This window comes from Chrysemys picta, chromosome 1 (genome assembly GCF_011386835.1).
Source record: "Chrysemys picta bellii isolate R12L10 chromosome 1, ASM1138683v2, whole genome shotgun sequence".
NCBI lineage: Eukaryota > Metazoa > Chordata > Testudines > Emydidae > Chrysemys > Chrysemys picta.
The window spans coordinates 65217691-65244468 of record NC_088791.1 but is presented as its reverse complement, the minus strand read 5'-3'; the positions used below and the strand labels follow the sequence as shown (position 1 = coordinate 65244468).

General features: G+C 43.0%; 2 long non-coding RNA genes across 2 annotated transcripts in view; one reads left to right on the top strand and one right to left on the bottom strand.

Moving 5' to 3' along the window:
* Window positions 1-25645, top strand: LOC135973793 (uncharacterized). Its single transcript, XR_010590816.1, has 3 exons — window positions 1-232; window positions 22345-22422; window positions 25446-25645. It is a non-coding gene; the product is annotated as an uncharacterized LOC135973793 (long non-coding RNA).
* LOC122174680 (uncharacterized) overlaps window positions 1-26778 on the bottom strand; it is a 52461-nt gene that overhangs the window by 2968 nt on the left and 22715 nt on the right. Inside the window, exon 2 of the long non-coding RNA XR_006176832.2 lies at window positions 10162-10246. This is a non-coding gene — a long non-coding RNA (uncharacterized LOC122174680). The remainder of the gene's footprint in view (window positions 1-10161; window positions 10247-26778) is intronic.

Below are 26778 nucleotides of genomic sequence, written 5' to 3'. Positions count from 1 at the left end.
AGTATATAAATAGCTACAGGAAAGACATAGTAGATCATCCCCAGACTGAAGGAAGAACAAGCGCTATACTGTCTTTTTATCAAAAGTGAAAAATGTATGCTCAGGGCTCTGAGGCTGTTAAACCGCACAACTCTAGCAGCAAAAGGAACAAGGACTTGCACAGGATGTTATCTGATGTCTTCTGAACCACGTAAATGGGTCAGCGTCTCTCCAGGAAGCAGGGACAGTTCAGGTGGGTTGTTCTTTCATTTGAACTAGTTCTGTCACTTTAGATCAGCTTTTGGCAGCTTTGATGACACTCTGGAGCAATAACTGCTCATAGGGACTCGGGCTAGACAGGTTCATGGTGTTTTCTCAGAATAAATGGTGGATTGGAGGCAAGAACCAAATTTGTTCTAATAACTATGTTTGATTAAAAGGGATGAACTTTGTGTATCAGCAAACCACATGAACTAGTGAGACCTTGAATTCCCCTCCTGCCTCCATCCACATGCTCCCAAAGGATGGCTCTACTACTGTGTAGCCTGTGGAGGATTTTGAATTGAATGGCTTTAGAGAATAGTTCTGAGACCTTTTGCTTTTTTTTACAGAGGTATCAAACCATTCCCTATAGACAGAAGGTATAGAATCATTTTGCTCAACTCCTAATCCTGCTCTTAGAGAACCCTGAAGGATGCAAAGAAGAGCAAGATAAATTCTGACCCCTTTGATGAAACAGGGGAAAAGGGGAAAAGCTGAGAGACACTGTAATTGGACTCAAACAGATCCACTTTGGAAACACTAATAGCTAATCAGGGAAGGACCAGTTATTAAACAGATATAATATTCCTCTCAGGACAGAGAGTACCTCCACCCTCACAGGAACTTGAAAGGGCTTTATTTCTCCCCATTACATTTTGCTTGGCGGTGGATGAAAAGTATAAAATATGTGTCATTCTCCTGCAAGTAAACGAATAGTTTAGTTCTCTTGCTCAGAATACTATGAAGATAAGATACTTGCTTTCAAATAGATCCAGATCTGTTCCTGGCTCCTAGGTATCAGATGCTCCCAGGTTTAATTCCTCAATGGTTAATTGGTCAGTTTAGCCACCTTACCTTACTCTCCATCCCCAAATCTCTCATAATAAAGGTTAGATTCAAGTTATCGCTGCTTAGTCAAAAACTCTTCCAAGTTCATCTTAGTGGGAATGGGCGAGGTGGTCACATCTTGGTAAGCTTACAGCACCAACTGTCTGCTGAGCCCTACATAAGCTGGTCCAGTGCAGCTGCCAGCTCTGCAGTGGTGATGGGAAAGGGTACTACAGTCACCTGAGCCAAAAACTGTTCTCTCTGCCTTATTTGTTAACCTCCAGATTCATTTATTTAGGGCCTTTATTTTGCAGCATGCCACTTCTGCCTAATGTATCTTTAATTTCTCACAACTGTCAGTAGAGTAAAAAACACCCTTCAACACCGCACCACATGCAAGGACTTTCCGATGCCTCCCCTCTCACCTCTGGAATGTTGGGAGTCTGAATTTCCCCATCAGCTTAATCAACTGATCATTCCTTCCCAAATGTTGAGAAATAGCAGTTGGCTAAGTCTGTTCCACACACGGTAGACCTAGAAATATCACATTCTCTATTGGGGATTTCCAGAGATTTCCAACCAATGCTGGAAAGTCTCTGGATCTTCTCATTCTGCTTTGATTATTTAAAAGAGTCCTCTGGCCTGTCACTCCTGGTCAGTGGCACCTTACTCTTCAAGCAGTCCCATTGACATGAGGATATGTAAGGGTGTCAGAACATGGCTGCAAGTGAATTTAGTGCTTGTGAAGGACTGAGAACCCTAGAGAGTTCATACTATAGTCATCTAGGGCATACTGTATTGGCCCTCTGTACAGGGTGAACATAAGATCATAAGAAAGGCCGTACCGGGTCAGACCAAAGGTCCATCTAGCCCAGTATCCTGTCTACCGACAGTGGCCAATTCCAGGTGCCCCAGAGGGAGTGAACCTAACAGGCAATGATCAAATGATCTCTCTCCTACCATCTATCTCCACCCTCTGACAGACAGAGGCTAGGGACACCATTCCTTACCCGTCCTGGCTAATAGCATCTGGGTGATCTTCTTCCCCACAGAACAGATAGGGCAATGGAACAAGCAGTCCAAGATTCTCCACTCTGCCCTGCTGGTATCTTTCTTCTCTGACCTAGAGAGACTTCTGTGGATAAGAGCAATGGTGTTTCAAATGCTCATTCACTCCTTGGTTTTTCTCCCACTACTGAAAACAAGGGTGACAAATTAGCTATGATTTTTGTGATGTAGACACCTGTCCACTGAGACCTGGACTGAACTAAATACCAGTATAAATCTGGCATTACTCCATCAGTCTGGTCCAGTGGAAAGAGCACTGGAGTGTTTGCTTTGCATTACTCCTGTTACAGTACACCATCAACATGATTTTCTCCTGGCTACTATTAATCCTGCTCTACTAATCGTCCCAGGATTGTGTTTCAAGAGCAGCAAATAGGGCATTTTTCCCTAATTTAGAACAAGCACGACATTTCAGCACTGCTTTTGGTCTCCAAGAGTGTCTCACAGTCATGCATATGGATCCTCGATGAAATGTTACTGGGTTGTGCAACCCAGACAGACAGACTATACAGCCATCTGTGTTTCATTTTTTTCTGATTTAAAGACCCATCAAGAGATTATGTTGCAAGTGTCGAGTGCAGGTCTCCTCAAATTACAAATACACAATCGCACAAGCCATTATGTATTATAACAGAAATAAAGCAAGCTCCCATATTAAGTAATCAGTTTAGTGGAAGCTCTTCTGTATTAATTGCAAAATCTGCAGCTGACTTTGCAAAGGTAGTAGTTTTTGTATATGTACTGTATGTTTTTAAAGTAAACGACTAGAGCTCAGTCTTAATGCAGGCAGAAGGAGTGAAGCAGAGGGGGTTATAAGCCATCTTCATGTCTCCCCTGATCCCGAACCAGCTAGGGGGAGACCTGACCCTTGCCACAAGTTAGAGCACCTACAGGGCTGCTCTAGTTTATGCCAGCTAGCATATTCCCCATAGGAACTTTTTACTGTTAGTGTTGATCTCTGTCCCCATCTTCCCTGGTTTCTATCATACCCACTCACTGCCCCAGAACAGCCCAGCAGTAAATGGGCTGGCCCTGGGTTCAGCTGCACTGGGCTAAGCATCAGCTGCCCTTTCAGAGCATCTTTAAGGTCATTTTGTGCCACTCTAGTATTGCAAAGTAACCTTAACAGGACCCAGGTGTGAGGGGTTGTCACCCCTGTGGTGCAGTCTGGGAGCCAGGGGAACCGCTTTGCCCCGTAACCATACAGTTGGGTTGATCTCTCTCACACTGTTCTCTGGTGATTCAGACAGCCTCTCCAGGCTCTGTTATCACCCAACATGACAGCAGGTGGCACCACACACACCCAACTGAGCTACCTGAGTGCTTTACCTAAGCCACTCAAGGGCAGACAGAAGACAACAGCCAATTTCTCAGCTCCCCAGCCTTGCACCCTTGATGGAGTATAAACCCAGTATTATACCATCTTGTACAGCACAGGGGTTTGTACAGTGCAAGCTCATTAATATAGTTCACTTTCCCCTTGATGTGGGAAATATATGCAACAGCCTTTGTTTATAGAGCAGAGATTTTCCCAGACACTTCACTCAAAACACACTGATTAAGATAAAACATAAAACAAGTTTATTAACTATAGAAAGATTGATTTTAAGTGATTAGAAATAGATCAAAGCAGATTACCGAGCAAATAAACAAAAATGCAAACTAAGCCTAACATACTAGATTGCTAATTCAAATCCTATCTATTTCTCACCCTGACTGATGATACAAACAGCCCACCAAGTTTCCATATACAAGCTAGAAATCCCATTAGCCTGGGACCAGCTTAGTCTTTGTTCCTCAGGTGTTTCCAGGAGTTCTCTTGTGTGAGGAGTGAGGCCCCAAGATGATGCAGCTCTCCACTTTATATAGTATTTCCATATGGCGGGAACCCTTTGTTCCAAGCTAAGTTCCCAGCCCAGTTTCTGGAAAAATACAGATACCCAAATGGAGTTCAGTGTCATGTGGTCCGGTCACATGCCCTTGCTTGCCTTGCTGAGTCATAGCAGCCATTACTCATAGGCTGGCTGAAACGTTCACATGAAGGCTAAGCTCTTCCATGGTCCATTGCCTTTGTTGCTAAGCCATTAGCACTGTCTAACTTCTTCACTGTTGTACCTGAAAGGCTAGTTGTGGGTGTTACCAAGAGTAAGTACATTTGAAATACAGATACATAGTCAATATTCATAACTTCAGATACAAAAATGATACATGCACACAAATAGGATAATTATATTCAGCAAATCATAACTTTTCCAATGACACCTCACATGACCCATCTTGTACAAAATGCATCATAATTATATATGATGAATTCTGGACAAAGTAGTCAGCTGAGGCCTAACCAGAACCGAGCAGAGCGATACTATCACCTCCTGTGACTTGCATGCTATGCCTCTTTTAATGCAACATAAAATTGCATTTGCTTTATTTTGCAACAGCATTGCATTGCTGACTCATGTTGAGGTTGTGATCCACCACAACTCCCAGAACCTTGTCAGAAGTGCTGCTGCCAAGCCAATTACCCTCCATTTTGTATTTGTCCATTTGGTTTTTCTTTCCTAAGTATAGCATCTTACATTTGTCTTTGTTGATTTCGTTTTGTTGTCTATAGCCCAGTTCTCCAAGTTATTTATTGAAGCACTGCAAAGGAGCCTCCACGTACTAGTGAATCCAGCTCAAAGTCTGGAGTTGCATATGCAACTTAATCAAAAGTTAGTTTTGTAGGGTGCTAGAAGAAGGGACGCTACAATGAAAGGTGTCAGAATATTGGAAGATATCCTATAGCCTGTTAGACAAAGTTAGAGCCTGAGACTGGGAGGGGCAGCATTTCTGGGTGAGATTCAGACACTGAACCCTGATCTCCAGACAGGAAGACCATCTGAATAAATAATGGAGAATGGAAGCTTGAGAGTGTGAATCCTTGGCCACTATTACCTAGGTGACATGCCATTAAGCAGCTGGGTGTGAAAATATAACCCTGTAATGCTGCCAAGCTTAGTGAAACCTATGGTATGATGAGTTGCAGAGTAAGTAATGGACATAGTAAATTACAGTTACCTGGGGCAGCTTTACTTTCTTTTCCCAAGATGTCAAGACACTAAAAGAAGAGAATACAAATAACTTACTTCTTTCTCTCTCCTGCACCTCACTCTTTTGGGCACAATGCAAACTTATGACAGGTGTTCCAAGACCTATATCCTAGGCCAAAGTCTTTGCTGGTGTAGAATGATGCAGTTCCATTGAAATCCATGGAGCAGCATCAATTTACAGTAGCAAAGAATTTCGTCCCTATATATTAGGATGAAGTAAACACTTCCAATAATCTGAACAAACTAAAATCTAAACAAACACAAAGCCAATGGAAATTTGTTGGTATAAATAAGAAAGGAATAACACCTCTAAGTTTTTCATTCTTTAGCTAGCATAGACTTTAGCTTGTTAATTTCAACTGCATTGTTTGTACAATAGTATTCTGCACTTACATGAGAATTTGACATATGTTTATTAAAGTGATAAATCTGTTCAATTGAAAATTATGTCACATTCCATAGGAGGGTCTCAAGACACTGTAGAGATATTAATGAATGTACAGTACACCTGTGTGGGAGGTAAGTGGTAAAGTATCATTTCCATTTTATAGATGGGGAAACAGAGGGACAGAAAAGTTGAACAATGTGTTCCAGGTCACACATGAAGTCTGTGCAGAGCTGGAAATAGGGCACAGATCTTCTGACTTCCAGCCCTATGCATTATCTAGAGGATTATAAAGATAAGCTGTAGGATAAAGGTGGTTCCAGGATTCCTTCTAGTCAGAGGTACAATATAGTAGTGAGTAATGACAAATTACCCACTTCCTAATTTCACCTGAAGCCAAGAAGAAATCAAGAAGCCAACAAGAAGGAAATTTCAGCTAATAAAGCAAGTCCACTAACAATTTAAAAAATAACCCCATCTTCCTAAAGGAAATGTTAAATCCATAAATATAACCTATCAGCATTCACTTTATATTGGTAAAATAACTACTAACTTTTCCTTCGTTAAAAAAAAAAGTTATAGCCCCTGTCCTGCAATCAGTGGAACTACATGCAAGAGTAATTGTTTGACCTATATCATGCCTCATTTTCCTTCAGTTGGTACACACTTGCATTCATCTAAAATCCTCCATACTGTAGTCTAAGGCCACATTATACATAACACCTTGTAACAAAGCGGCCTTTGGTGAGACACTACTGAGAGTATCAATTCAGGACAAATTGCTTAGAGCAGGGCAGTCACAGCCCAAGGCTGGGGGTCTTTTACTAAGGCTCACCAAGCCAGCCAAACAGAGAGGACTTTGGTTTTACCCCACTGGCTAACCCGAAGTCATACAAGCAGTTCCCTCAGACACTGCAGGTTCCGTCAGACACTGCAGTTTCCCTGTATCACCACCAGCACCACTCCTTATGGGGATGAATGGTTATGAAAACCAATACCCCAGTAGAACAAAAAGGGTTCTCCTTATCCCAAAGGACCAAGCCCCAGACCCAGGTCAATATACCAGTCAGATCTTACCCACAAATCACAATGTTGCCAATCCTTTAGAATCTAAAATCTAAAGGTTTATTCATAAAAAGAAAGAAATATAGATGAGAGTTAAAATTGGTTAAATGGAATCAAATACATACAACAATTGCAAAGTCCTTAGTTCAGGCTTGTTTGGATTACTGCTGATTTAAACCAATCAAGTCTCTGGTGTACATCCCAGCTTGGATGGGTCATTCAGTCCTTTGTTCAGAGCTTCAGTTTCAAGCACAGTTCCTCCAGAGGTCAGAAGCAGGATTGAAGACAAAATGGAGGGGCTTCCAGGGCCTTTTATATCCTCTGCCATATGGAAGGACCCCTTTGTTATTACTGTGGAAAATCACAGCAGCAAGATGGAGTTTGGAGTCACATGGGCAAGTCACATGTCCATGCATGACTCAGTTTGCAGGTGGCAGCCATTGCTCACATGCTACCTTGAATGTTTCCAGGAAGGCTCTTCATATGTGGATTGGAGTCTTCCAAGATCCATTGTCAGTTAAGTGTTTCTTGATTGGGCACTTAACCTGAAGAATTCTTTCTCAAGAAGCTGACCAAATGCTTCACTAATGCTACAAACACATTGAGATGTTTATAACATATTTATAACTTCACATACAAAAATGACACATACATACAGACAGCATAATTATAACCAGCAAATTACAACCTTTTCATAGACACCTTACTTGTCCTCCTTTGTACAAGATTTGGTACAACTATAGGACCTTGGTTGCAACAATGATCTATATGGTCACAGTTCATGTCAATAACATCACACACCTACAATTATATTCACATGAAACAGGATTAAAGCAGCAAGTCTGTATTTGAACTTTGACACTGCAACCTTAATGTGCTAGGGCTGAGTTTCAGAGTTGAAGAAGAGTTATCAGACACAGAGCTTGAGCCAAATGCCTGAACAGATAGGAAGGGTGCAGCTAGTGCTAGGGAGTGATGCCCAGTTAAGATTGCCCAACACTTTCCATTATAAAGACCTTATTTTCAGTTGCTTATAACTTTGCCAAACTAACTTGTTGGGTTGAAGTTTTCCATGCCAGTTATCTGCCGCGGGCTGAACTTCTTTGGAAAGTTTCAGCAAATACAGTTCAACCATTTCTCAGAATAAGGTTAAGGAAAAATATTTTGCTCAAGTTAACAACAACAAAAAAATCTTACAGCCATTTCATTGAGAATCGTTAGAGCCTCCAGGCTTTGGAGCAGGTACTTGAAATTGGCAGGGGGTCACCCTAATATCAGGGGTGTGTCTTTTGCCATCCCCATGAAAATCAAAGACGTTTGCTCAAGTTATGAGTCTCTGGAAATCTATTAGCATATACTCAGTACAGACTTGTTGGAGTTAGGCAGCTAAATTTTCTAAAGATTTTGTCTGCACTGAGCTCGCTTCCTCTGGGGGCTCCACAGGCTGACCAGGACTTTCCCTTGCCATTTGTTCTCCTGGAAACCAGGGCCACTATGCACAGGAAGCAGGGAGACTGTCTCAATGCTCCCCTTGCTAGTGCCCAGGCAGTGAGGAGGAGGAAGCAGCCTGGCTGGAATGCAGAAGAGTGGAGCTGGGCCTGGGGAGAGATGGGGCCAAAGAACTGGGAATGTTTCAGGGGAGACTGGGACAAGGAGCTTGGTGAAGGGGACAAGAAGTGGGGTTGAGGAGCTGGGATGGGGCTAGGGAATTAGGATGTGAAGCGGATGGGTGATGGTAAGGGGCTGGCAAGTGGGAGTGGAACAAGGCGCTGGGGGGTGAGGGGTGGGGAGGGACACTGGGAACAAGATAGGCTAGAGGGAGTGAGGGGCAGAAGGGTAACCTATGGCCCCCCTTTCAGACCCTGGACAATACCCAGGATTCCTGAATCTTACCATTCCTTTGCTGATAGCAAATAGCTGTGAAACCCACTGGCAGTATGTTTGCCTCATCTCCCTCTAGTGGCTGACTCAGAATGACACCATATTGCTATTAGTTACTCTGGTGGCTCAAGTAGCAGAGGTCTGTGCTGTGCATCTAATGTTTCTATCATTGCTGCTCTGGAATGGAACCGTACTGGTGCCTGCGCGGTTCCACATAATGGAATTTCATTTTTCACGTTGATTTTAAAAGTCTTTGAAACCACATGCAAAAGAACTAGGTTAAAGGAATGTAAAGACTGCAGGGAAAAGTACTGAAAAGTTAGGAAATGCCAGAATTAAGGTTGCCCATGAAACCTTAGTTTGGCTCCCCTGTGCCTATGCCTTATGCTAGTCTTTGATTACTTGATCATATCCAATTGTTTCCCACAGGATCCCGGACTTATTCACTGCACAGGAGGGATGGTGCTCAGTGAATGAATTAGGGTTCTGTAATTACTGAGCCTGTTATCTGATCCACACTCTTCTGGAGAGGTCAGTTTCGAAGAAAAAACACTTCTAGACTGGCAGATTTCCATCTTGACAAACTGCTCCAGTTTGCCAGTTCTCTCCCTTAAAGAACCCTTTTTGCATTGTGAGGGAGGGGGAAGTGCAGGCCAGTTTTGCCCCTGAAAGGACATGCTGTGAGGGAGTAAAGCAAATGCCTTGAGAATGTTCTACCCTGAGTTATTTCAGTGCAAGTCATGCTCATCAAAAAAAGACATTTTTAATCTATTAGGATGCTAGTGCTGATTACCATATGACATAAGTAATCTCCTCTGACAGGGTCTTAGACATTGTGTGACAGCCAAAACCTGAGACTTGGTAGAGCAGAATATTCCTCTCCTCCATATTCCATAACGAAGCTGCAGTTCTCTGGCGACGTGCTTCAAATTTTCATTTCAAATCAGAGTCTCATTTACAATGAAGGGCAAGTTCCTCAGCCAACTTTGCCACGTGTCCTCCCTCTTGCCCCTCACCTCCATCCTGGGTTGTGACCTGAGTCTAACATCCCGATAATATTCAGCGTGTTCCTCACTGCTGGGTCTGAGCCAGTCCTTCAGGCTCCTTTCACAGGGGATCTCAGTGGATCAACCCCTGTAAGTGCTTTTGGAAGTGCACATTATACAAAACTTGAACCTACAAGAAACCCCCACATCCTCTTCCCTTGAGGAATCCAGCTCAGCCCCTGCTTCCTCACAGGCTTCTGTTTAACTTGGTGAGGAGGGAATCCCAGTCCTGCTCAGGCAAACAATTTAGAGCAATGTGTCATTTTCTCAAGTTCCAAAGTAAAACAAAAACATAAACACAACCACACGCTTGCACATACGTTTGGACTATTGTCCAAAAAGATGGTGGCAAAAGCAAACCTCCAGGGGCATAGATTCATAGATTCTAGGACTGGAAGGGACCTCGAGAGGTCATCGAGTCCAGTCCCCTGCCCGCATGGCAGGACCAAATACCGTCTAGACCATGGACGGTATGGAATAACCTGAACCAAAACACGGAACATTTGCAACCCAAGCTTCTCACAACATTTTTTCTTCCACTTTTGCCCACCCCCCCTACCTTGCATACGTAGCTGCATCACAGCTCGGGCCAGACATTAGGGACAGTGGTGCCCCTGGTGAAGAGTTGTTCAGTGCCCCCTCTCCTGGAAAACAAAAGAGGTCAGCAATGTTTAAGTGCTACTGAATGTTACAGACCACAACTCTAATAGATCACATGCTGAGAGCTGCCCCTAACTCAGGTTGCAAAGAACAGGGGTGAAAACGTAAGTACAATTTACCTTTAGTGGGCACTTTTTTGTTGTGCTTTGCTTTTCCTTTCCATTTTTTATTCTCGTTTCTTTCTCTCCCCTCCCTGCTTCCTTTCCCCCTCTTTTTATCTGTCTCTACATTTGTTTCCTTCGCCTCTCTCTCTTTTTTTGGTAGTCCCATATCTCTCCTCGTGCAAGGGGGAGGGAACCTGCCAGTGTGCCCTAGCTGACCTGGGGCTTTTGTACACATGGACTCCAAGTTTCCCAAAGGTCCTCCCAGCATAAGGCAGAAAGCTCCATGTGGTATAAAGTCAGGCTGATCTCTGATGAGTGCAAGTTCTTAAAAGCAACCAGAGGCAGTCTGCTTCCTTCTGCTCTTGCAGAGAGCCAGGCTGCAGGGCAATCTAACTTATATCACTTGGGGTGTGAAGCCCCCACACCCGAGTGACTCAAGTTTTGCGCTGTTCACGCCGGCACTATGTTGGCAGGAGACGCTCTCCCGCTGATATAGCTGACACTTCTCCATTTGATGGAGTAATTATGCCCGTAGGAAAGCGCTCTCCTGTTGGCATAGCACATCTTCACCAGATGCGCTACTGTGACGCAGCTGCATCCTAGGAGCAAGAGAAGCAGCAGCTGCTGTTGAATAGAACAGGTCGTGCCGCTGAGCTCACAGCACAGCTGGGGAGTTGACTAGGTAAGCGGTAGGGACGGAAAGGACCCAGGAAACAGAGTTGGGGGAATTTTGGCATGCCTACAGTGTGCGATCCCTGGATGCTCGGCTATGTATTTATTTGTATCTAGTGACTGTCTTTCTTACTTGGGCACATGACACGATTTACATCAAACGCATCAATAAAATAAAGCAGGGTGCTCAGATAAGGGCAATACCTATAGGTTAAAATAGCATAGGTCTCACAGTTTACTCCTCCCAACCAACTTTACCCAAGTTAGCCTCCCACAGTCTGTCAGCCTCCCTAGTCCATTCAAAAATAAAAATTAAATTCTGCCAACTATACATATCAGCCAGTGGAGTAGCTGAAGAGAGCAAGGGAGAACAACAAAGAAAACATGGACTAGCAGAGAAGGATCAAAGCTGGCCAGCAAATGAAGTAGAAGGTGGCAGAGAGATTTCTGGAGGGTGCTATGTAATAACTTTGAAGGCAATGGCAGTACCTTGGAGGGCTAGAGAAATGTCCAAATGAGTCTGAACTCAGGACCAAATACAAGTCAGAAGATTTTCTTTACTCTCCTCTAGCACAATCAGGCAGCAGAATAAAGGCTGTAAATGAAATAGTATCCTAGGAAATAGGAACTGTTCCATTATCCTCCAGTTCTCTATTGCACTCCCTATCAGCTCCATCTGAAGCCCAACCACTACCTAACATGAAACAGGATTAAACTTTCACAGCAACAACAGAAGCAGCTCCAGCTCATCTCAATTTCTGTTACCAAAAAGGACAAGTACCACCATCTTTGATACCTTTGAGGCTGTCAAAGAAGAAAAATGTTCTTTCTAAAAACTCTTCCCAGCTAAAGGGAAAGGGAACAAGAAATGTTAAAGTGAAAGTCTTACTTAATACTTTACATTTCAAATGCTTTCAGTGTTTTTCCTTCTTCTCTGTAGCTTTAAGAAAGGATTAAAAGCATTTTTAGCAGTATGTTTGCCATGGTTCTAGGCAGGCTGACATCTCTGCATATCAAACCCCGGAGCTTGTTTAACACTATTTAATGTTGGACAGTGACTGGGTTACATTAACACCGTTGGTGCATATATGCCATCTAAGTTAAGACAACAGTATCTACTGAGCTAACAGTAACAGCATAGCCAGGGCGAGCATGGGCAGCAGCTGGGGTCAGCTGCGTGAGTACAAACCTGCCTGGATCCCCTGGGTACCTACTTGGGCAGCTAGCCTGAGTTTCTGTCCATGCTACCCCAGTGACAGGGCTATTTTTAGTGCCCTAGCTTGAGCACAGCGTGTGTCTGTCTGCTTGTGCTGGGAAGCATAGTCCCAGATGTAGTGTAGATAGATGTAGCCTTTGAGTAAGAAAGAGATGCTAAGAATATGTATGTGTCCTCTGCTGGTGTGACTGATGAGTGGTGTGTCCATGCTTTATAATTACATAAATGTCCTCTAATGAAAGCTGTTAAAATGCCTCTGTGCTTTGACTCAAGATGTGTCTTAAGCAAGCTAAAGGGCACGGAGTTCACACTGTGCAAAAAATACATGCAGGGGCTAGTGCCAGGTAAGTCACAGTGTAATAGCTTGCTTCAGCACTTGCCTCCTCCACCATATCTAGAATGTGTATCTAGGAGCAAATCTTGCCCTACATGCCTCCCACAGCTATGAAGGGCCTTGACTTCATAGAACTGATGTGGTTCCACTGTGGAAAGTGGACAGGTTGCCAGTGCCATGTTCAAGGTGTCCATTTCCCCTCCCTCAGCAATCTGCAGAGTCATGCTGTCCAGGAACTTATTATGGCCTATTTGCAGGTAGATTTTCATGAGGACGAGGCCAGAGGAATTACCAGTATGTGATTCACTGGCCATTTCCCCCCACCTATCCATGGAGCACGAACCATAGAGACTACTGCTGTTCTGAGACTACAAACTCAGCCGGGAAGCAGCCTGGTTCTCATGCCACAGCCTGGGGAGGGGACTTCTCCCTGAAACACCACAGTCCCATTATTCAAGCCTTGCACTGGGCTGAGGATTCTACCCTTACCAAAAACCATTATGCCCTGGGTATTAGCAGACATGGAAAATACTACAATGAAATCCGCCTCCCACCGAAGCATGAGAATCAGTTTGATTTCCTTGGCTTGACTCCCTTTCTTCCTTTCTCGCTCATGTGCATGCACACACCTGCCTGTGGCACTATATATAAGATACCATATTTGCTGCGTGATCTACATATTCTGCTCAATGTCTTCCTTGAACTTGATCACACGTCATGTGCATTTGGGAACTCGAACAATAAGAAACATATTGGAGTTGACCTATTAAAAGGCTTTAGAGGGTTCAATCAGTTATTCTGCTAAGAATAGAAACATTCTAAATAAGCTACCACTGGACAACAATTGGTCATACAATAGCTTGAACAAAAAGCCTGTTTAACTTTTATTATATTTAAATATAATAGAGACTATAAACCTTTTGCATTTCAACCTACATAATGAGTGAGTTCATGCAGGATGTCAGGTGTTACCTTTGTTTTAATAAGAAGAACAGGAGGACTTGTGGCACCTTAGAGACTAACAAATTTATTAGAGCATAAGCTTTCGTGGACTACAGCCCACTTCTTCGGATGCATATAGAATGGAACATATATTGAGGAGATATATATACACACATACAGAGAGCATAAACAGGTGGGAGTTGTCTTACCACCTCTGAGAGGCCAATTAATTAAGAGAAAAAAAACTTTTGAAGTGATAATCAAGCTAGCCCAGTACAGACAGACAGTTAGATAACAAGTGTGAGAATACTTACAAGGGGAGATAGATTCAATGTTTGTAATGGCTTAGCCATTCCCAGTCCTTATTCAAACCGGAGTTGATTGTGTCTAGTTTGCATATCAATTCTAGCTCAGCAGTTTCTCGTTGGAGTCTGTTTTTGAAGTTTTTCTGTTGTAATATAGCCACCCGCAGGTCTGTCACTGAATGACCAGACAGGTTAAAGTGTTCTCCCACTGGTTTTTGAGTATTTTGTACATTGGCCAAACCGGACAGTCTCTACGCAAAAGAATTAATGGACACAAATCTGACATCAGGAATCAAAATACTCAAAAACCAGTGGGAGAATTTGAATAAGGACTGGGAATGGCTAAGCCATTACAAACATTGAATCTATCTCCCCTTGTAAGTATTCTCACACTTGTTATCTAACTGTCTGTCTGTACTGGGCTAGCTTGATTATCACTTCAAAAGTTTTTTTTCTCTTAATTAATTGGCCTCTCAGAGGTGGTAAGACAACTCCCACCTGTTTATGCTCTCTGTATGTGTGTATATATATCTCCTCAATATATGTTCTATTCTATATGCATCCGAAGAAGTGGGCTGTAGTCCACGAAAGCTTATGCTCTAATAAATTTGTTAGTCTCTAAAGTGCCACAAGTCCTCCTGTTCTTCTTTTTGCGGATACAGACTAACACGACTGCTACTCTGAAACCTTTGTTTTAATATTTCATTCTCTTCGTTGGCATGCATAGAAGAGCAGAGGAATACATTTAGAATTGGTATTTTATTGCTTACAGTAAGAGTTGGTAATCATGGGCACAGAGTTGATAGATTACCTCAATAGATTAATGCTCTACCAATTTGGACTTTTTGACCGCTAAGCACTATGGAGCATGGTTGGCAACTTTTAACACCTCTACTTGATCACACTTCCACTAGGGCAAATTTGCAAGTATTATAAGTGCTAGAATTATGCTGAGTTCTAATCTTTGCCCGAGATACCCAGTTGATGAGTGCTGCAATTTTTTTTTGCCATATATTCTGAGGTATAGAAAGTATGTCTTCAGATGAAGCCTCCCCCACTTTCACAGGGAATATACTATGGTGGGTTCCTTGGTATGACAGAAAGTTATTCAAGAGACTATCCCCTCAAATACATATAGCCCAGCTGCCTGAATTTGAGCCCACTGACTAAGACCTTACATTGGGATGTTAGAAGGGATGCCATTTCAGATTTCAATGGAGGGAGGGGGAAACTTTGAGCAGTTCTTCCAGCTCTAATTTTTTGAAGAAAAAATGTAAGTGAGTCTAGTTTGGGAGCATTTGTTGTGATTTCCTATCTTTTTTTAGGAAGTCATACAGGTTTACTACACCAAAATTACCAATGTAGTCTCCTCTTGCTTGGTTTGAACCTAGGACTATCAAAGCTAAACAGTATGAGCCTCTATGGCTTGAACTAAAAGAGCAACTCCTGCAACTAGTCACTCTGGTAGGTTCTTATCCTCTCATGTGCAGTAGCCACTAGAAGACAGCTAAAACTGCAAAGCTCCAGTTTAGACAAGCCCTAAAACAGGCAGACCTGTTCTCCAGTAACTAAGGATGGGACCCACAAAAGGATTTAGGTATTTACTCCTGGGGGAATTCTGTGCCACTGAACATGCACAGAATGTATGTCCCCCACAGATTTCTTTGCTTCCCCACAGAAAAATGACTTTCTGATGGGGAAGCAAAGGGAAGCCACAAGAGCGGCCATTAGACCCTCCTCAGCAGTATGTTTCACGTGCCCAGGGCAGCCGGCAGAGAGGTAAATCACTGTGGGGCAAGGGGCAGGACTGGGCAAGACCTGGCTGGTGGCTCCTACCCTGCGCCGAGCTCAGCTGCTAGTCCCGGTTGGGCTGGGGAGGACAGGACTTCCTCTTTCCCTGCATGGCATCCGGGGCCGTGTCAGACCCATCAGACCCACCCCCAGATTTCTCCCCTGACTGTAGGAAGCTCTGAAAACTCCTCCCCCCCCCCCCGTTTCCTGCACCCATCGCTCCTCAGCTTAAGGGGGAGAGATCTCTGTAAGGGAGCTGCTCCCCCATCTGCCCATGCATTGTGCATTCAGACCCCCTCATAACCAGACCCTCCCACCGAGCCTCACTGCCTCACACACCCAGAACCCCCCGACAAGCCCCACTCCCCCTGCACCACCCCAAGGAGCCACCCGCACCTGGAGCCTCACCCTACCAAGCCCCAACCAGCTGCACCTGGATCACCACCACACTGAGCCCCACTCCCCCTGAAAAATTGCTGACTTTCTCCTTTTTACCATATACTTCTAAGATAAGTCACTCGGAATATAAATATTGCACTTAAGTTTCAGTGTGATACTTGAGCCTAGTTTTCACTTCTGAGCCTGGTCTGAAGCCTGAGCCCCAGGCAGCGCGGCTGAAGCATTTAACTTAGCTTTGTGGTGGCCCCTGGGCAATTGCCCTGCTTGCCACCCCCTAATGCCAGCCCTGCACTTGCGATCCCCCATAACCTGTGCTTGACCCGCCTGGGGGCTGCAGCCCCCAGGTTGAGAAACACTGATCTAGATCAGTTGAATAACCACTGGAAGACCTCTGCATACCCCCAGGGGCATACCTAGCCCCGGTAGAGAACCACTGCTTTAATGCTCTGCCAGGTATGGCTGAGGTTCATTTAAATAAGGTATTTTACACACAGTGCCACCTAGTGGCTGAACAGGATAATAGAGTTTAGCATTCTACTATGCTTTCCTCATCAAGTTGAAGGGAAGATTGAACATGGGTCTTCCACATCCTAGGTTAGCACTCTAACCTATGGGCTAAGAGTATAAATAAGCTATTGTACATAAATCCACTCAAGAAAGATACTGATATTCTATTTAAGACCACCTGTGTCTAATACAATGTAATTTTAGTTTCATTGTGTACTTTCAGTTTATAAGAACAAAATTAAAAACTAAGTTTAACTGAGTCCATGGAAAATAAAAATAGAGGAAGTTTGAGATTATTACATTGCTTATTTTGCAAGACAAAGGAAGCTACAATCATAAGGAAAGGAGTTTTTTTTAATCAAGTCCTCGTTCAACTGCCAGGGGCACTTAGGGACACATGCAAGAGTTTAAGATGAGTTGTTGTTGGTTTTTTTGTGGGGCGGGGGAAGGTTGGTTTTGCATGAGCTACTAAGGGCTGGTCTACACTAGGAACTTACAGTGGCATAGCTACATCACTCAGGGTGTGAAAAATACACACACACACACACACCCACACACACACACCCCTCCTCCAAATGATGTAGCTAAACTGACCTACCCCCAACAGATTCTTCCATTGATCTAGCTACTGCCTCTCGGGAGGTGGATTAACTATGCCAAGGAAAGTGCCCCTTCTGTTGGCATAGGTTGTGTCTACAGTGAAGCGCTCCAGCGGTGCAGCTGTAGCAATGCCACTGTGGTGTTTCAAGTGTAGACAAATCCTAAGACTCTACATGAGTAAATTCTCTGATTAAAGTCCCTGCACCATCTTTAAAGACATTAGAACTCATTTTCAGTGATAATAGTTAATCCCCAGTTACGGCTAAATTAAAAATCAATTTTTAACATATGTTCAGTGCTGAATTATTTCTCTGTAGTTGGCTTTTACACTAGTCTGTAGTATACAGACACTTCAGCCAATTTCCCACTGGGAAGTCAGTTAACAAGTTTCCTTTCTCAGTTAGAAAACTAAAAAATCCTCAGATGAACAAGTTAATGGCACACAGCTATCTCTTTACATCATCTCCACACAACATAGGCCAAGAACAATGAAGGAGCAAGCCAAGGGGAAAAAAGCAAGTATAACAGCATCTTACCAACTTCATCCAACCTTAGATTCTGAAGAGGGCCCTGTGATAGGGACGTCTTGGGGAAAGGATCCCCTGTTCTTTGCAATCAACTCGGACCTCAGACCTGAAAAACTCATTACTCCAAACATCTTACAGGATATTTGTCCTTAAAGAGTAACATGTAAGCTATGTACAGAAGGCTCATCACTTGTCAAGACGCAGTCATTGGGAGATGTATGTTGGGGTAATATTTAAGGAATAATCTATTTATATTGAAAGTTTGCTTTATAGACTTGGAATAGAAATTAGTCAACGGTAGGTGAGATGGCTTGATGATGACCCATTCAAAGTAAGAGGGAGTTATCACCCCTCCCTAGTCAGCCAGCAAGGTAATGCAAGGTATGGTCTACCCTCACCACAGTCAATGGAAAACCATCAGAGACAACGACAATCCAAACCACTTAAAGGTAGAAAAGAAACTCTGCAATAAAACTTTCTGTGAACAGAAAGACTGCTTGCAGTATAACAATATAGGGAAAGGTACTCTGGAGCCATTCACACAGGAAAACCTCTGGTGGGACATAGAGGGTCTTTCATGAACATTCAGATCCTGGTTCTTGAAAAGCCAGCCTGCTTTGCAATAGACTGAACTCTTTTGGGGCGGGGAGGGGTGGTGGTGGAAGGAAAAGAATCTCCTTTATTAGATAGGAAAGGTAACTATTGAGAAGTTTACACCCAGGTTTGCATGTTATGATTGTTGTGTTGTAACCCCTTGTTTCCACCATTTCTAGAGAAATCTTTATTTTTAAAGCAAACCTTTCATTTTATTATAAGTGCTCACAAGTGCTGTGTGGATTACAGGAGCGGTGGTTTAAGATAAAGCTGGTAAATTAGGGCACACTGTGCCCTTGGGTACAGAGTATCTGAAATTTCTGTGAGTAGTCAGTCTCGGGGTTGGTTAGCCCAGGGGAATGCTGTGACATTCTGTTCAGGGCAGCCCAGATCTGTAAGCCAATGTGATCTCTCTGCCTCAGAGAGAGTGAGCTTTACTGGAGGTTAGGCTGTGTGTCAGCTCCCTGCCATAATTACTTGCTCTTCCTCACCAGCAAACTCCTTGAGATGCTGCCAGTGTAAGCCTTGCCTTGCAGGTAACAATCAGTGAACCCCAGTTTCTGAGTTCCCCAGACACATCTCTCTGTGGTGCCCAGGCTCTCTCACTGTAACACTCTCAGAAATGATTAAATTTGCAGCCTCCAAAGAGACCGTGCACACAGCAGCCTCTTAGGTGAGCTGAAGATTCACACCTCTCATTAATACATAGCGCAGAGGTGGTTTTGAAATAAAAAGAGAATATGTTTATTAATAAAGAGCAGAGATTTAAGTGATACTAAGCAAGAGAAAGAGACAGGTATGGTTACAAACAAAACAAAAATACACAGTTTTCTAGGGTCTAAAGGTTAACAGATTGCAGTTCTGGTCCCAGGCAATTTCTCACCCAGATACTTCAACCCAAATGGCTAAAGGATCCGCCTTTCACACATTCCAAGAGATCTGGCCTCTTTGTCTTTTAAGTAATGGATAATTCATGATGTTTTGCACCCCTTATGTTACCCAAAGTCCACTGTCTCTGCCTGAAGAGCCAGGAAAGCTTCCTGGGGGTGCAGACTCTACTAAGCTGTTTTCTCTCCTGCTTATTAGCTTGATGGCTTTGTTTACCTCATACATAAATGTCCTTTAATTGTCCTCTGCCTGCCAGTCGGACAGGGGAATCCATATTCCTTTATCTAGGGCAGGCTTGATTTACGCACAGCCACCAGAACACATTCTAAGAACATGTTTCTAGTTAACATGCAGCCATTTTGTGTTGCCAACTTCCTGGTTTTATACCAGCCCCTCCTGTTCCTTCTCAGCTGGGCTCCATCAATTGGGGTTGCTTAGGCCTTCTATCCAGTTAATTGGCCCCATCTCAGCCTCATTAACGCTTTCCAGGCTATTGTGGGGTCAACATCACATTGCAGAGTAACAAATTGACTCGCAGTCCTGAGTGCCCAGAGAACCATCACACACACACACACACACACACACACACACACACACACACACCTCCGCACTGGTGTGGAGAACTTCACTCCTTAGTTATGCTCCGAGGGCCAGTTTTTTACAGGTATTTAGGCGCCTAAAAGTGAAGATAGGTGCCTAGTGGGATTTTCAAAATGATGGACCTTAATATATCTTTGAAAAATTGGTCCTGACAGGTGACGCCTCTCAGGGTATGTCTACACTGCAATGGAAGGTGTGGTTACAGCTCGCGTAACCACATTAGCTTTAATCTGATTAGCACGGCTCACAGTTGCAGTGATGACATGGCAGCACGGGCGACAGTATGGGCTGTACAGCACCAGGGTACATTGTTAGCCCACACTGAAGTCTGCGCAGCCGTGTATTCAGTGCTAGTTTGAACTGTGCTAGCTAGATTAAAACGAACTGCAGGTATGCAGTAGCACTCAATGACTTCAACCCCAAATGTTTTTAATCTTCATCACTTTATTCTGAGCGCAAACCTGCAGGGTGCTGAGCAAAACACTTCAGCACACGTTTAAATTTGAGCATGTGAGTACCCCCATTTACTTAATGTCCCAAAGTGGGAAATGAATGCGACTACTATCAAACTTAAAGTTAAGCATGTGTTTAAGTGCTTTGCTGGAGGAGGCCAGAGTACTCAACCCCTTGCACGACTGAGCCCTTAATAAGATTTAGCCAAAGCAAATCTAGCACTAATGTGCAATCCTGAATCTGGATGTATGTCATGGGTCTAATATGTATTTGTTTTTCCAGATTGATTGATTCATGTTTTATTTGGGGCAGTTTTATATGCTGCTGGGAGCTAAAGCTGTCGTTATATATGACATCTTCCAAAGAAATGCAATAAAAGTAATGTACTATGCCTTTATTTCTGAGTGTATTGATTCTTGCTTCCATAGAAACATGCAAGTGAAATTATAAAGGAAGGAATAATTTAGAATTCAATTGTGCATGATGAATCATGAATGATACACATTCTCCACTGTGTTTTACAACAAATCCTGACTTCAATGCCAGTTTAAAACAAATAATCTTTTCAAGGAAACTTATTCAGAAAATAGAACCATGTTTTCCAATTAAATATGTGTGATGGGTTATGCCCCTTAGGAAGCCACTTGATGTGCTGAGATACCACTGAGTCTACCTGTTCTGCCAGCATGGGCCCCCTTTAACCTGTCTTGCTGAACCAGGATATTACAGCCTCTTCTAACACACACATAGGCAGGGCCACACCCAGCTGCAGATCAGCTTTGGGAAGATTCGGCTTAAGGGACTTGCTCCAGCACTCAAGTGTCCACCTCCCTTGGAGTGAAGGCCCAGAGGTATATTATGAAATCTGCCTCCACCCTTAATGTGGAGGAAGGTATGCACAACTTCTCCCCTCCTCCACCCCACCCGCCCCCAGTTAGAAATGACAGAAACTGGGTTATATTATAAACAAAACAAATTTTATTAACTACAAAAGGCAGATATTAAGTGGTAAAAGGGGTAGCAAACAGAACAAAGCTGATTACTAAGCAAATGAAACCTAACATACAAACTAAGCTAGTTTCACTAAAGAAATTGGTTACAAATAGTATTTCTCAGCCTAGATATTGTTGCAGGCAGATGACAGAAAGTCTTGAAAGGCTGCTGCACTGGTCTCCCTCATGAGACCTCAGGTATTATTACTCACAAGCTAGACGCCCTTCCAGCTTGGGTTCAACCCTTCTACCCTCAGTTCAGTTTTTGCTTCCAGGTCTTTTTTAGTGTCTCTTTGGGTGGGGAGGCAGAGGAGAACCATGATGATGTCACTCCCCTGCCTTATATAGCTTTTGTGTAAGGTGGGAACCCTTTGTCTTCTAGTGGAAAACCACTGGCATTCCGAAAGGGGAGGAGGAGTATCCAGCACCAGGTGACTCGGACTCATGTCTCTGTATGGCTGTGGCAGCTGTTGCTCATAGGCTGTCTCCAGCATCCACAAGAAGACTAAGCTCTTTCACAATCCATTGTTTCTGCTAATGGCCCATTAGCCCTGTCTGGCTTTTCCATTGTTGTACCTGAAGGGCTGGTTGGGGTTGACACCGAAAGTAACACATTCCTAATACAGATATTTAGGCCTTGGCTACACTGGCAATTCACAGCGCTGCACTTGCTGCGCTCAGGGGTGTGAAAAAACACCCCCCCCAAGCGCAGCGCTGTAAAGCGCCAGTGTAATCAGCGCCTGCAGCGCTGCACGCTATTCCCCTTGGAGAGGCAGCGCTGTGAATCCGCAAGTGTAGCCAGGGCCATAGTTAATATTCCTAACTTCAGATACAGAAATGATACAGGCATACAAATTGGATAATCACATTCAGTAAATCACAAAGTACATCTCAGTTATGTTATATTCATATCATAAGCATATTTTCTTAAGGAATATGGAATGGAATGTCACAATATGTTCAATTATATCAATGAAAATGTAAACTCAAATATTAAATATGACCTACAGATAAAACCCCTAGCACTGGATCCCATCTCCATATCGTTCTTTGTGCCAGACACCAGGGACCTATTATCTGTGCAACCGTCTTTAGGCCCCGTTGTGCATATGCATTATGATACAGTAATTACATGATCACATACTACTTTTTCCACAGAACTCCTGCCTCATTCAGTGCACTGAGCATTTTATAAAGTGTTTTGGGATGTTTGTGGCTGAAATGTACTATGTAAAGGTAAGTCTTATGCATAATCATGCTTTTTGGGGGGTCATTTTATATCTCACATTGAAATGCTGGGGGATATAATCTAAACCCTTGCATGAGGGGAGACACAGGCTGCCTGTGGTTTATACCATACACAGTGCAATAATGGACTGCTACATAATTTGAAAATTTGTCTTTCAAATCATTACTAAACCTTACAGCCCAACACTGGTGGTTGTTCAGATATAAAATATCCCAGGCTTTTAAAAATAAAGAGCAGGGGGATAAACCTAGTGTTTGGCCCACATTCCCTCACAATACAACAGGTTCTAATGTTGTATGTGATCGATTGCTGAGCATGTATCAGGTGCCAAATTTCCCTGCAAAGGTATTGCACTGCTAATTAGTAATTCACTATTGCAAAGCACTTTGGGATACCTTGAATAGGTGAAGTGCTATATTAAACCGAATTCTATTTTGTGCTATACTATATAAAAATGCAGCAATGGCCCCAAGGAAGACACACGTGCATGGAAAATCAAAAAACGGCAGAACAAAGTCTGGGCCTACAGTTCAAAAGCCCACAGATCTTTCTTATTTAGGAAAAATCAATTTAAAAACAATCCCAGCAGTTAATTAGAATGTTCAGGTGATTTTTGGTAGATATCAGAAACTGTCTTTGTGTTTTTAAATAAAGATAAGAAATCTAGTGAGGATTTCATAATTAGGCTGTGTAACTAGGGTAGCATGGCCCAATGGTAGGAGGCATCAGACTGGAAGTCGGGAGACCTGCTTTGCTACTGATCTACCATGTGACCTTGGGCAAATCACTTAACCTATGCTCTTCTGTTTCCCCTTTCATCCTTTGTCTGTCTTTTCTATTTAGATTGTGAACTTTTTGAAAAGGGGATGGTCTCTCAATGAGTATTTGTACAGTTCCTAGTACAATGGAGCCCTGATCTGAGTCGAAGTCTCTAGCTACAGTAATACAAATTAATAATAATGATAACGTTCTACAAGATTACCATAGGAAGTTGTCTTTTGACTTTGACCTGTAATTAGAAACTCATATGCTATTTGCTCTGTGTCATAGATTACTTTTCTTTTCCCTTTGCTATCTAAATCCCACTGACGTCAGTGTTAGGCTCTTGACTGACTTTGGTGGCCTTGGATCTGGCCTACCATACTCCTGCTTAATGTTTGCCCCATAAATTTGTGCAGTAAAAAAATAAAATAGCACACCTCCTTTACAAACCAGCTTTGGTAGGTCCTTCTATGTGGCAGATTCCCCTTCCAGGATGCTGGCACCTCAGACAGAGGGCAGGATCCCTTCTGGTGCAAGCTGCAGCTTGAGCTTTACATTGCCGCTCCTGTGTGGAAGATAGTTGTCTTCATATAAATTTGGTGCCAAAGCTAAAAGACAAACCTTGCTCACTTCAACGCCTAGTCATTACTCCCCCCCTTCTCCACCAGGGAAAGGACATCTTTGTTGCTAAAGCGCCAGCAGACCTGGATTCTGTTCTGGATTCTATCCTTGATTCTGCCACAGGCTTCCTGAATTTAAGACCTTGGACTTAACTCCCAATATCAAGTCAGCTACCAATACCAAGTTCACATTTTGTGGGGAGGTGGATACAGACTGGTGGATCAGTTAATTTATACCCTTTGAATTTTATACCCTTTTACTATGCATGTCGCCCTTTATGTTTCAGCACTATCCCAAACTATATCGTTTTTCAAAATGCTGAGGCTCTAAAACCAAGTGACAGTGGATCGCAGGGCAGGCACTTTTATTCAGAGAAACTGTTTTTTATAGCTCCATCTCTGGAAGTGGAACATGTCCTGAGGTATAATTTATAACATATATTAATGATGGTATGCTTCCTTTTACTTCCTCTGGGGCATATGACTCAGTATGTAATGAGAAAGACGACAAGATGAACCGTTTTGCTATAGCAAACAAAAAGATTTGTTATGATCGGTCTTTAAAACTTTTTGTACATATGGAAAAATCAGGTGACAATACATTTTATATTCATTATAGTAGGTCAGATATTTTTAAAAAATGATTCCTTTACATGTTTTGCTTTGCAACTTATGGACATGTTTAGTAATTTTTGTTATAACCGTGTCTTTCTTTCCATTTGGACTGTATTTCTATATCAGATGAGAAATAGAGAAACCCTTTTCACAGATAAGAGGAACCCTTTTGGGATTGTTTCAGTATATATAAAGCATTATATTATTGAGATATACTGTTACAATGTGCTTAGACTGATTACTTCACCAAGATGATTTATTTAGGACTATTGTGTGGGGGGAAGATGGTGTGGTTTCTGTTTAGTTTAAGTCCTCCCTCCACCCCCGATTCAGTTAACTGTTACTTTATGCAGTACAGTTAATGACAGGGTCATGTGGAAGACAAGAGGTTTATAGCAGAGTGAGTAGGGCATGTAGTAAAGCCATCATGGAGGGAATTCATTCCACACAACTCTGTTCTGCTTTCCACCTGTGAGTACCTGGGAATGTTTGTCCACCTTGCTGGGGCTCTTGATAAAAAGACAAATGGCCTAAGGTTGGTCTCATTTAGGAGCTAATGTTCTCACCACAGTCAGGAAGCTTTACAAAGAATTAGTATAGAGATGGAGAGAATTTGGCAGAAGGAAAGCTAATTAAGGCATCTGAGGAAAACAAGCTGGAAAACAAGATTGTTTTTGTTTAGCTCACCTCAGCCATTTCTTTCATACATTAAATTTGTGTGCATTCTGGCACTGAATGTCCTAGAGAAAGCGATCTCTGTGCAAGACCCGGTTACTTAGTTGCAGTTGGTGTGTTGATGAGTTTATGATCTGCTAATGCCCTTTGCCCTCTCCTTAAATGTGCTTCAGGTTTAACTGTTGCTCTCTCTGCTCCTCCCTCAGATTTCAGTCATCAGTTTGTTGTTTGAGAGTAGGAGAGAAACCTCACACCCATGTATATACTCCGGGAGCCTGAAAATTCCACCTTTTAGAGTGAATTTCTCTGGATAACACGGAGTTCTTTTTTTTAAAAAGGAAACAGAACAGAACAAAAACAAACAAAAAACTGCAAAACATTTCTTTCCTGAAGACCAGGTGGAATTTTAAAACTTCAGGACTGTGAAAGCCTAATGCTGGGAGCCAGCTACAGAAGGCAATGTGCTCACCAAACAATCACTAATATACTAAGAAAAACTTGCTTATCGTACTGCTCAGGTATGGGATTCCCCAACTTATCTCTGTACAATTGGAATATTTTTGTGAGGGATTGCTTTGCTCCATTCCCTTCTACTCTCCACTCCGTCGACTCACTATGTCTGATAAGACAAGAATTTTTTTCATGGTCTCTAGCTCTGGAAATAAATATCTCTGCATCTGTGGGCTGTGGGAACATGAACCCATTCTTCTATGGTAACAGTCTATGTAACTAGAAATGGGTTTAGATTTTGAAGTACCCAAAGTTTGAGGGTGTTCAGACCGAGAGTTCATCCCATTATACAGAGAAAGGGTCAGATATGAACGAAGGATTTGGGTTCTGGTTTTGAAACAACATTCTTTAGATGTCTGATTTAGGTGTCTGATTTAGGTACCTAGGTGCTTTTGAAAATCCCATTAAGCACCTATCTGCATCTTTAGGCACCTTTGAAAAATTTGGCCCAAGTCACTTTTGGGAATGGGACTTAGGTACTTTTGAAAATTTTACCTGTAGTGTGCTGCCTATTTGCATTTCAACAGTTCTTGTCTGCCTTTCCACTCACACCGCACCCCCAACTTAAAAGACTGGACCATTCCCCATGGATCTTCTGCATATTAGGATAGATACAATGATTGCACTGTACTAATCTCAAAATAGGCCTCTCCTCTCTAGTCTTTGGCTAGGCTAGACTAATGGCACATTGTATGGATTTTAAATAAGGGGACTCCCTTTTTGCTGCTGTGGAACTCCTTGCCAGAGGATGTTGTGAAGGCCAGGACCATAACAGGGTTCAAAAAAGAACTAGGTAAATTCATGGAGGATAGGTCCATCAATGGCTATTAGCCAGGATGGGCAGGAATGGTGGCCCTAGCCTCTGTTTGCCAGAAGCTGGGAATGAGTGACAGGGGCTGGATCACTTGATGACTACCTGTTCTGTTCATTCTCTCTGGGGCACCTGGCACGGGCCACTGTTGGAAGACAGGATACTGGGCTAGATGGACCTTTGGTCTGACCCAGTAGGGCCATTCTTATGTTCTTATTTATTGGGGAACAGATTATGTGATGTCAGAAACAAACAGGTGGCTGGCCCCCATGAGTAAGCAGAAAAATTGTTAGAATTCAGACTAAATTAGTGATCCAGAAACTACTCCTACTCCTGCCCTTTAATGAATG